At 35.6% G+C, this 10,547-nt stretch overlaps 1 protein-coding gene across 1 annotated transcript in view; it reads left to right on the top strand.

Annotated features, from left to right (window-relative positions):
- Positions 1-10,339: 10,339 nt before the first annotated feature.
- Positions 10,340-10,547, top strand: part of NR1H4 (nuclear receptor subfamily 1 group H member 4) — an 85,245-nt gene continuing 85,037 nt past the window's right edge. The window contains exon 1 of the mRNA XM_023504410.2: positions 10,340-10,493. The gene's annotated coding sequence lies outside the window, so the exon portion shown is untranslated. The remainder of the gene's footprint in view (positions 10,494-10,547) is intronic.

The following is a 10,547-nucleotide window of genomic DNA, read 5'->3' as shown; positions in this document are numbered from 1 at the left end:
ATGCTAGAAAATGTACCTAATTTGCAAGATTGTTGTGAGAAACACAGTTTTTAATGGTAAGTTGCATTTGAAATATGAATTATTTGTTGAGACAAGAGTGTTTTAATCTCAGCTCCCTGAGATTAAAGCTCCCTGAAGTTTTTGTGTCTGGCATGATAGAAGCCTAATGTTCATACTTTCTGATACTTATATTCTGATACTGAGATTTAAGATACTTAACAAGGGAAAAATCTGATCTTGGTCTCTCTTCCATAATTGCTAATTAATCTGAGTCTTCAGATAGAAAACGGTAAACCCATATGAGGATAGATTAAGGATGTAGAAGGGACTTTAAAAGTCATCTAGTCACTGTGGTTGTTTTTTGCTTGGAGGGTTTAGTCTAAGGTCACATCATGTTTGTTTTCAGTGCCAATAAAACTGAAACTAACTCCCTCCCTCAAAAAATTAGATAGTACTTTTAGGTCAACAAAACTCTGTACATAATCTTTTCTTTTCTTTTTCTTTTTTCTTTATTAAAGACTTTTATTTTCAAAACATACGCATGAATAATTTTTCAACATTGACTCTTGCAAAACCTTGTGTTCCAAAATTTCCCCCTTTCCCCACCCCCTCCCCTAGATGACAAGTAATCCAATACATGTTAAATATGTTAAAAATATTGTACATATTATTGTAAAAATAGTTTTTTGAGGATTATCTATGAATTATATGTACATGATTTTTCATTTGTATGCAATGAATTAATTATCTAAGATTTGAAAATTTGAGAAACTTTCTCCTAATTAACATTGGAAAAGAATAAAAAATTCAATGATGTATAAGGAGTGAAGATGTCATCTTTTTAAAATAAAAATCTCGAGTTAAACATCTTTGAATTTTTTGCCTCCCCTATAGAACTGTCAAGAGAAAAATGCTTCTAAAAACCTTAAAACTCTATATAAATGTGTTGTTGTTGCTGGTTTTTGCTATTCTCATTTCTACTGTGATTGTTATCATCATCAAGTTACAATGGCAGCTGGTTACTAGACTTGGACTTTTTAAAACCAGGGGAACCTGGGCTCAAAAATACGCTTTAGTCATTTAATAAGAATAATAATATAGCATTTTAAGGTTTGCAAGATGTTTATTTCATTTAATCTTCATATTAATATTATGGAGTAGAGGCTATGTATTATCCCCATTTTATATATTATCCTCATTTTATATATATGGACACTGAGACTCAGAAAGATTAAATCACTTGTCAGAGACACCCAGCTGAGGCAGAATTCATATTCAAGTCTTTCTGACTTTTGAATTCCACCATTATGAATCACTTCCTGTATTACCTCTTAATTTTGCCCATCTCAGTTTCCTTATCTGCAAAATAAGATAATTAAACTAAATAATTCACAAGTCCCTCCCACCTCTTCTGTACCTCAGTTTCTTCATCTGTAAAATGAAAGGATTGTATGAAATTGTCGCTGGAATTTCTTTGACCTCTAAACCTATGATCCTGTATATTTAAGTACAGGTCCAGTGATAACTTCTCTCTTTTTGTATGCATGTATATCATCCAAGGACCAGTTACGCTAAGTTTTAGAATGTTTGGTACTAGGTTGACTACAGGGATCCAAAATGTGTACAACCCTATCCACTCTTGGAGACCATCAGCTGAGTGAGAGATATTTTGAACTCTAAGAATGGAGAATAACCCATGTGAACAAACTCAGTGGAGGGAGAATTTGTGCCAGTCAGCTTACAGATCCTTGAATTATTGATGAGATATAATCTGTGCAAATTAAAACTCATATTAAACATTGTTGATGTTATTCTAGCTTTAAGAAAGGGCAGATAGATGGTGAAATGGATAGAGGGCTGATGAGTTCAAATTTGGCTTCAGACATTTACTAAATATGTCACCCTGGGCAAGTCACTTAACTCTGTTTGCCTCAATTTCCTCATCTGTAAAATGAGCTGAAGAAGGAAATGGCAAACCATATATCTTTATCAAGAAGTCAAGTATCTTTATTTAAAAAAAAAAACTCACAAATGGACTCATGAAAAGTAGGACACAACTAAAAAATAACTGAATAACAAAAGCTCTAAAAATTGTCATATCTGGTTATGATAGAGCTGAAATTTTATAGCTCTTTCAGTTTTACAATGTATATATTTCATTTTATCTTATTCTCTTAATAACTAAAAACTATGGGTCTGGTAATAAAACTTATGACTTCAACAGAGGAGGATGAGCAAACTTTCCTCTGCCCATATATAGAGGGTCAGATGTTCTATAGCTCAGAATTTTAGAGCATTTCCCAGGAGCTCCAAGAGGTCACATGGCCAATAGGAGAAATAGGGAGGATTTAAAACCTGGATTTCTTTCGTCTCAGTCTTAATAAAGATTCTTTGTGTTAAGTATTTGAACAAATCAGAACACCCTTGGAAAGTCCAACTTGTATAAAAATGATAGTTACAGTCATCATTTTCACCTTTATTCATCTACCATCTAAGTTGCCCATTTATGATTCATTTATAATTTATTAAGCTCCTACTATGTGCCAAGTACTGAGAATCCGTGGGCCTGATAGAGAAGACTCATCTTCACCTTTGTCAAGAAACAGGAAAGAGGCTGATAAAGTTTTTATGTTATAATTAATTGCCTCTTCCTGACAATCTCTATATCCCTGAAAGTGTCACCTTGTCTTACATCTCCACAGAGTATAATGAATTATTACAATGCACTGGATTAAGAAAAGGACCCCATTTTAAATCTTGAGAACCCAAAGTCAAGAGTGACAAATGAACAGTTTTCACTTGCTTCTTTACTCACTATTTTTCAACTACTACTAATGCCATATTCTTTTGACATTGTTGTGAAGGGGGGAAAAAGATTTTCTAACATACTTTTCAGAGCAACTGAAACTGACCCAATTCTGTATCCAAAATTCTTTTCCTTGTAAAATATGTTTAAATGGACATGTTTCTTATGTGTTTTCACTATTCTTTCACCTTTCTGAAACAGAGAACAGAGATTTCATTACTTTTTTGGAAGGGTTATCAAGAAGGGTAAAAAATTCATCCTCATAGGCAACCTGTTGATAAGGTTCTTCTTATTTAGCTAGCTAGATTTTTCCCATGTCCTTTCACAGGCTGAAATATGGAGATTTTCTGCTTGTTAGGATCTGCCAGTGTTGAATCTCTATTGCTAAAGCCTTCTCTAGGACTCGCATACATACAATCTGTATGTATTAAAGATATAGGCTATCCTATGAAAAGCACGAAGCCCTTCTCTCCATCATCTGTACTATGACCTCTTCTCCAACAGAAGGCATTGAGAAGATTTTAACCCTTTCTTGATGATTCAGAGTGATTGCCAATATGTTAATTCATTCTTTTATTAAGTTTCTGTTTGCTTTTGAATTTTTTTTCTCTCCTTCATTGTAGTCAGGTTAGCATTTGTCCCTTTTCTGCCAGGGGTTAGCCTCCCCGACACCTTAGAACCTGGAGACTTTAATTTTCCATGGCTTTGGAAATCTCATGCACATTTGTTTTTAATTATTAATTATTTTTATTATCTTTTTTTCTATTTTATACATGTACGTTAACTATTTAAATATATATTTCTTTATAAATTGTGTTGGGAGAGGAAAATCAAAACAAAAGGGAAAAAACATGAGAAGAAAAAAAACAGAAAAAGAAGTGAATATAGCATATGTTGATTTACATTCAGTCTTCATAGTTCAGGCAGCTAGATAGAACAGTAGAATACTTGATCCTGATGTCAGGAGGATCTGAGTTTGAATGTGATTTTAGATACTTAATCTTGCCTTGCTGTGTGACTTGGCAAATTATTTAACCCCAATAGCCTTGCAAAAAAAAGTCTTCATCATTCTTTTTCTGGATGCAGATGGAGTTTTCTATCCAAAGTTTATTGGGATTGCCTTGGACACTCAAGTCTTTAAACAAAATAGGAGACAATTAAGTATTTGGATGAGACTCCAAAGGTCTGGCTTTAGTGGAGGTAATAGCTATTGGAGAGGTTCAGAGACCTTGGGCAGCTAGTTCTTGGCTTGGAGTCAGGAAGGCCCAGGTTGAAATCTGGCCTCAGACACTTACTACTTTGGTGAGTTAGAATCTCTGACTTGTTTCTTCAGATATAATAAGGATAATTACAGTACCAACCTTAGGGATATTGTGGAGATCAAATGATATTTTATATGTGTCTATATTGTTTTTAAAACTTGTAAGTGCTGATAAATATGTATTATTATTATTTATAACTTCTAAGATACGTTGAGGGGAAAGTGGCATTGAGTCTGGCGGAACTTTATCTTGCATTTATTTTATATTTTGTATCTACATGGTTGTTTGCCAAAGTCTTATCTCTCTCACTGAAGCCAGACGCTATTTTATGAGCTCAAATCCAGCCTTAGACACTGTGATCTTGGGCAAGTTATTTAGCTGTACCTTGCCTCAGTTTCTTCAACAGTAAAATGGGGATACTAACACCACCTGTCTTGCAAGGTTGTCCTATGAAATAGTATTAGTAAAGCACTTAGCACAGTGCCTGGCATTAAATGGCAATAAATGCTTACTAAATGCTTCCCTCTTTTTTCCCTTCTCTCCCTTCCTCAGCAAACTGCTTAGCTTATAGTAATAACAATAAATATTTCTCTCTTTCCCTTCTTTCTTCTGTCCCTCCCTCTCTCCTTTCCTCAGCAAGTAACTGGCCTATAGCAATAGCTTAATAAATCCTTCCCTTCTTCCTTCTGTCCTTCCTTCTCTTCCTTCCTCAGCACAATAACTACTTCATAATAATAGCTTAGTAAATACTTCTTGACTGTCCAGCTCGATAAGTGTGTTTTCCCACCCTTGAGAGATCTCTTTTGGATTTGCTACTGATATAATTGGAAGAGGTCTCAAGATACCCTTCCATCCAAGGATGTTGTAACCTCATTGGGTCATTTAGGGTCTTTCCCTCTTTGGGAGTGCTTAGGACCTAGTTGGAAGTCCCCCCTCTGATCTTCCCAGTATTTTAGAACATGATGAGGGATATTTTAGGCATCAAAATATTCTATCCAGTGATTGACTCCTATTGAGTCTAAGGGATCAGGGACTTTTGTGTTGAATTAATAATAGAGAAAGGGGGAATGATAGTTTTTGTTGTTTTTCAGAATGTCTTCTCCTATTGTTATTGATTGATTGAGCTCTCACTTAGTGGACAGAAGCTGGCCATGGAGACAGGGAAGTTCAGCCCTAGCCTCTGACACCTCCTGGGAAAGTCACTTAAAATTTAATTGACCACAGATACTATCTAAGACTGCAGAATTAGACAAGTTGCTGATCTATGTTAGTGTAGGAAGTTTTTATGTCAGTAATTTTTCCTATTTAAAAATAACCCCCCCAAATAAAATGTATGTGTGTGAACCATGCTTACATTTGTGCAACTTTTATTTGCCTCTAGTGAACTTTGTCCTATTTGTGATTAACGCTTTTCCCCTCCTGCCAAGGTCGATTTACATACTTAGTCTAAATTGCTGCTTTGTTCCATTGAGCCGAGTCCAACTGGAAGAGCCCAAGGTCATGGTTTCCATCTCAATTAACTTTGATTTCCTTCCATGGCCCTAGATGCACTCCTAACCCTAACTCTAGTCAGCAGGCTTGAAAATGCTTTTGGTGCTTTTCAAAGAGGATTGTGGGTGGGGGGAATGTGGGCAGATATATCATCCCCACTGAAAGTTCAACTCAAAGTCCATTCTCCACCAATAATGGTGCATCATCAGGCAATCTGCCAAATTTCCTGAAAGAAGATGGAAAATCCCCCATTAAATGGCTTTAATAGGCAGTTAATTTCCCTCTGTGGCCTTTTTTATGTTTGAGTTTTTTGTTATCTACCTTTTAGTTTTAAGTATGAGTCAACATGATCAGAAAGAAATACCCCTCCTTTTATTGCCCAGCATTTTGTCATTTATTGGGAAGCTATCACAGAAGGTTTTATAGCCAGTTAGCCTTTACTACCTATGGAAATAGAGGAATCACTTTCCTTTATGTGAGATGAATACTACTACTACTACAACTACTGCTACTACTACTGTTATTACTGCTACTACTTCTACTACTACCACTACTACCATTACAACAACAACAACAGCTACTACTACAAGTACTGCTACTACTACTACTGCTACTGCTATTACTGCTACTACTACTACTGCTACTACTACTACTACTACCACTACCACTACTATTACAACAACAACAACAACAACTACTACTACTACTACTACTACTAGAGATGAATGCACTCAAACAAAGATACTCCAGCTGGGGCTGGAGATCACAAGCCCTTCTGGTAAAACAGAGGTCTAAATAAATCAAGATTTCCTTATGTAATAGTTTTAAGACATACTAAGCTTAACAATAGTAATAAATATAATTATAGTAGTATTGTATAAAACACTTTTAGGTTTGCAAAACATGCTAAAAAAATCCCATTTTTCTCTTCACAATTTCACTTATGTCATTCAATTTCCTAGTTCATATTTTGCTGACTTTTTTTTTTTACATTGGGGTGTGTGAGTGTGTAAGTGGGTATGTAATTGGATGTGTTTTTGCTAATGTTTGAACATTCCTATACTTTTCCTTTGGTTTCTTTATAATGTCCAGGGGGGTGATTTACTTTCTACTGTTGACATGAATCTCCCATTGGGAGTACCATCTGTTTAGTTAATAATGATAGGAGAGAGATAAGAATAGGAACTGGCCTGTGATTTCACTGAGGTTAAAGAGGTACTCTCTCTCTACTAATGCAAGTTAGCATTTGCCCTGTCATTTAGAGAGGCATCCAGAGTATTAAGAAGTTAAGTGACATGTGTAAGATCACACAATCAGTAAGTGTCAGAGATGGTAGAATTTGAACCTATATAGTTTCAAATAGTTTCATAGTTTGTAAAACTTGAAATAGAGTTATCACAATTTTTTTTTTAAAAACCAAAATCATGGATAAGAATTCCTGAGTAAAAAAAACCATTTTTAGGAGTTAAGTTTAACTGAGCCTTAGTTTTCTGATCTGTAAAATGAGTATAATTGTAGCATTTATCTCAGAGCTTTGTTGTGAGGTTCAAATGAGATAATGTATACAACATACTTAGCAAATTTAAAAAGAATTTAAATATGCCCTGGTATTAATTATTGATAGGAATTATTGATGGGATTGAAATTGATTAGAAATAGTTTTTCCTCTCCCAGGAGCCATGTTGTCTGTATGCCTTGATTAATAGAAAATGTCCAATCGCACATTCACTGAAAAACCTCCTCTTGTATATAGTATCTAAAACATACTCCACTGGGAATCAGAAAGTAGAAATTAACTACTGTCCTATACAGTCAAGCAAGGGGGGCACAAATACATTGAGTATTTGTTGAGTAGTAGTGATAGCAGCAACAATGATAACAACAGCAATAGTAGTGGAAGTAGTAGTAGTAAGTAGTAGTAAGCAGTAGCAGTGATGGTGATGGTAGTACTAATAATAGTGGTAATGGTAACTGTAGTAGGAGTAAGTAATAATGGGGTGATAGTAGGAGCAGTAATAGTACCAATGTGGTAGTAGTAGTAAATAATAATAGTGGTGGTGGTACTAATAGTAGCAATTGTAGCAGTATTAGTAAGGGTGGTGATGGTAGTAATAAAAGTTATAGTAGAAGTGATGGTGGCATGATAGTAGTAATAGTAGCAATGGTAGTAGTGATAATAGTAAGTAGTAGTAATGGTGGTGGTGATGGTGGTTTTGGTAATAGTAGTGGGAATAATAGCAGTTATAGCAGTAGTTATAGGGATGGTATTATAGTAGCAGTGGTAGCAACAGCAACAATAGTGCTCGTAGTGATACAGTAGTGTTGGTGGGTATTGGTAGTAGTTGTAATAAAAATATTAGTAGCAGTAGTATTAGTAGTAGTAGTAGTAGTGGTGGTGGTAGTAGTAGTTGTTGTAGCAGTAGTAGTAGTAGTAGAAGTAATCGTAGTGGTAGTAGTAATAGTAGTACAAATAGAAGTAGTAGTAGTGGTAGTAATAATACTAGTAGTAGTAGTAGTAATAGTAGTAGCAGTAATAGTAGTTGTTGTAGAAATAGTAATAGTAGTAGAAGTAACTAGTAGTTACTAATAGTAACTAGTAGTAGAAATAGTAATAGTAGTAGAAGTAGTAGTAGTGGTAATAATAGTAATAGTACTATTACTAGTAGTAGTAGTAGAAATGGAGTAGTAATGAATAATAATAGCAATAACAAAAACAACTGCCATGTTTTACTTTAAGGTTTAGCAGGAGATGCAGGGCTTAATAGTTTCAGTATTTTTTTCCCCAAACCTATGATGACTTTGGTAGGTAATACCTATCTCTCAGGATTATAGTGAGGATCAAATGAGATAATAATTGTAAAATGCTTAGCACAGTACCAGCCACATTGTCAGCTGTTGAGTTGTTTTCCAATTGTGCTTAACTCTTCGTGATTCCATTTGGAGTTTTCTTGGCAGAGATATTGGAGTGATTTGCTGTTTCCTTCACTAACTCATTTTATAGATAAGGAAACTGAGGCAAATAGGGTCAAGTGACTTGCTCAAGATTACATGGCTTACAAGTCTCTAGGGCCAGATTTGAAGATGAGTCTTCCTGACTTCAGACCAAGTACACTAAACATATAATACCTGCTTTAGAAATGTTAGCAGTTATTGTTATTGTCATAAAAATAATAGTCATTATTATTATAATTACACTTATTTGGGTGTGATTCATGATTAGAATGATTATTATACGCGATGTGCTCATAGTACCCTTACCAGTGGACATCAGATCTGCAACTTGCAGTCTTCTTTATTCTGAAAGGTGAGGGAAGGGTGTCATGATATACAAGTGAATTGGGTTGAGAGAGGGAGTACAAGGTCACTTGCCTTACTTTCCCCTCCAGAGTTATCTGGAGCCAGTGACAAGATATAGATCAGAAGGACTGAAGTTGGCCCTGGATACAATGGGAGATCTTGAGCTTTTTAAACCAAGGTCTTTCCCAAGTCTCGGTGATTAGGGTCAGGTAAGAAAGAAATGATCTGCTTTCTCTCCAGTGGACTATATTACCTTACCCATCATACATTCAACATAAAAAAATTAATATTCCAAAATGGATCAGAAGATTGCATAACCTTAGATTGAGAACTCAAAGGAATTTTGGAGGTCATCTGGTTCCACCCCTTGTTTAATGAAAATGAGACCCAAGTCATCAACAAGTATTTATTAAGTTGTATACTAGGCAATGAACCTGCTAGAACCCAGAGACGGGAAACTAGAAGGAACCTGTGAAATCATCTTAATCTCATCTTTCATTATATAGACAAGGAAATAGAGATTTAGAAAGGTAAAGTGATTTGCTCAAAGTCCCATAATTGTAAGAAATAGAGACAGCATTTAAACCCAGGTCAGAGATTACAAATCTATTGGTTTTTGTTCTCCTCCTCCCTTATATAGCATTGATGTCAAGAAAATGGTGTTGACTAGCACCAGCCCTGAAGTCAGGAGGATCTGAATTCAAATCTGGTCTCAGACACTAAACACTTCCTAACTGTGTGACCCTGGGCAAGTCGCTTAACCCCAATTGCCTCAGCAAAATAAATATTAAAAAAAGAAAGAAAGAAAATGGTGTTGACTAAATTAAACTGATATGTACAGCATCAAAACTGAATTTGAAAGTAAGAACTTGATAGGACCTATTTGTCTTCATCCCTCCTTTTCCTCCACCAACACATGCACACACAGATACACACAATCTCCTCTCTCTCATCACTCTGTTTGTCTGTCTTTTGTCTCTCTTTCTCTTCTTCTTTTTTTCCTTCCTTTCTTCTTCCCCTCTTCCACCTCCTCTCTCTTTTTCTCCTCCTCTACCCTCCTCTTTCCTATCTCCTCTCTTCCTTCTGTGTCTCTGTCTCTCCCTTCTCCCTTTTTCTTTGGCCCCCTTCCCCAGGAAGCTCTGAATAGACCTCTGATTCCCTTTGTGATATAATCTGTCACCCTTCCCTATTTTGTTACCAAAAACATATTTAAAAAAAAAAGTATCTTGTATCTTCTAAGAGGTTTATTTCAAGGTGTGTTGGGGTGAGAAGCTTATTCATTTTGGGTCCCAGGGAATTTCTCAAGGCTGTGATTTGACCATCCTTCTGGTATTTACTAAGGCTCCCAGCTTTCAAATCTATGTTTAGAAAATGTAGCCAGGGAAGACTTGTTAATGACTAATCTGTGTCCATTGAGGCAGTGAGCCAAAGAAGAAATGACACTAGGCCAGAAGGCAATGTGCTATCATTCAAACTTTCATTTGAAAAAACAAATTTTTTCACCCTACAAGTCACCCCATGCAAGAAAACACTACACATCTCATGGACTTGTAGAAAATCACTGGGACTTAGCGAGGCTAGAAGACAGCTCTTCTCTGTGTACCGTGAATGACAAACTTTGGCCAAATACTTCATAAGTAAGTAATTTATGCAAGCGGGAGGAGAAGGGGATGTTATTTCGGATAATGGAG

The sequence above is a fragment of the Sarcophilus harrisii genome, chromosome 5, assembly GCF_902635505.1.
Source record: "Sarcophilus harrisii chromosome 5, mSarHar1.11, whole genome shotgun sequence".
Taxonomy (NCBI): domain Eukaryota; kingdom Metazoa; phylum Chordata; class Mammalia; order Dasyuromorphia; family Dasyuridae; genus Sarcophilus; species Sarcophilus harrisii.
The sequence above is the reverse complement of the archived record's forward strand: the minus strand, read 5'-3'. Positions and strand labels throughout refer to the sequence as shown.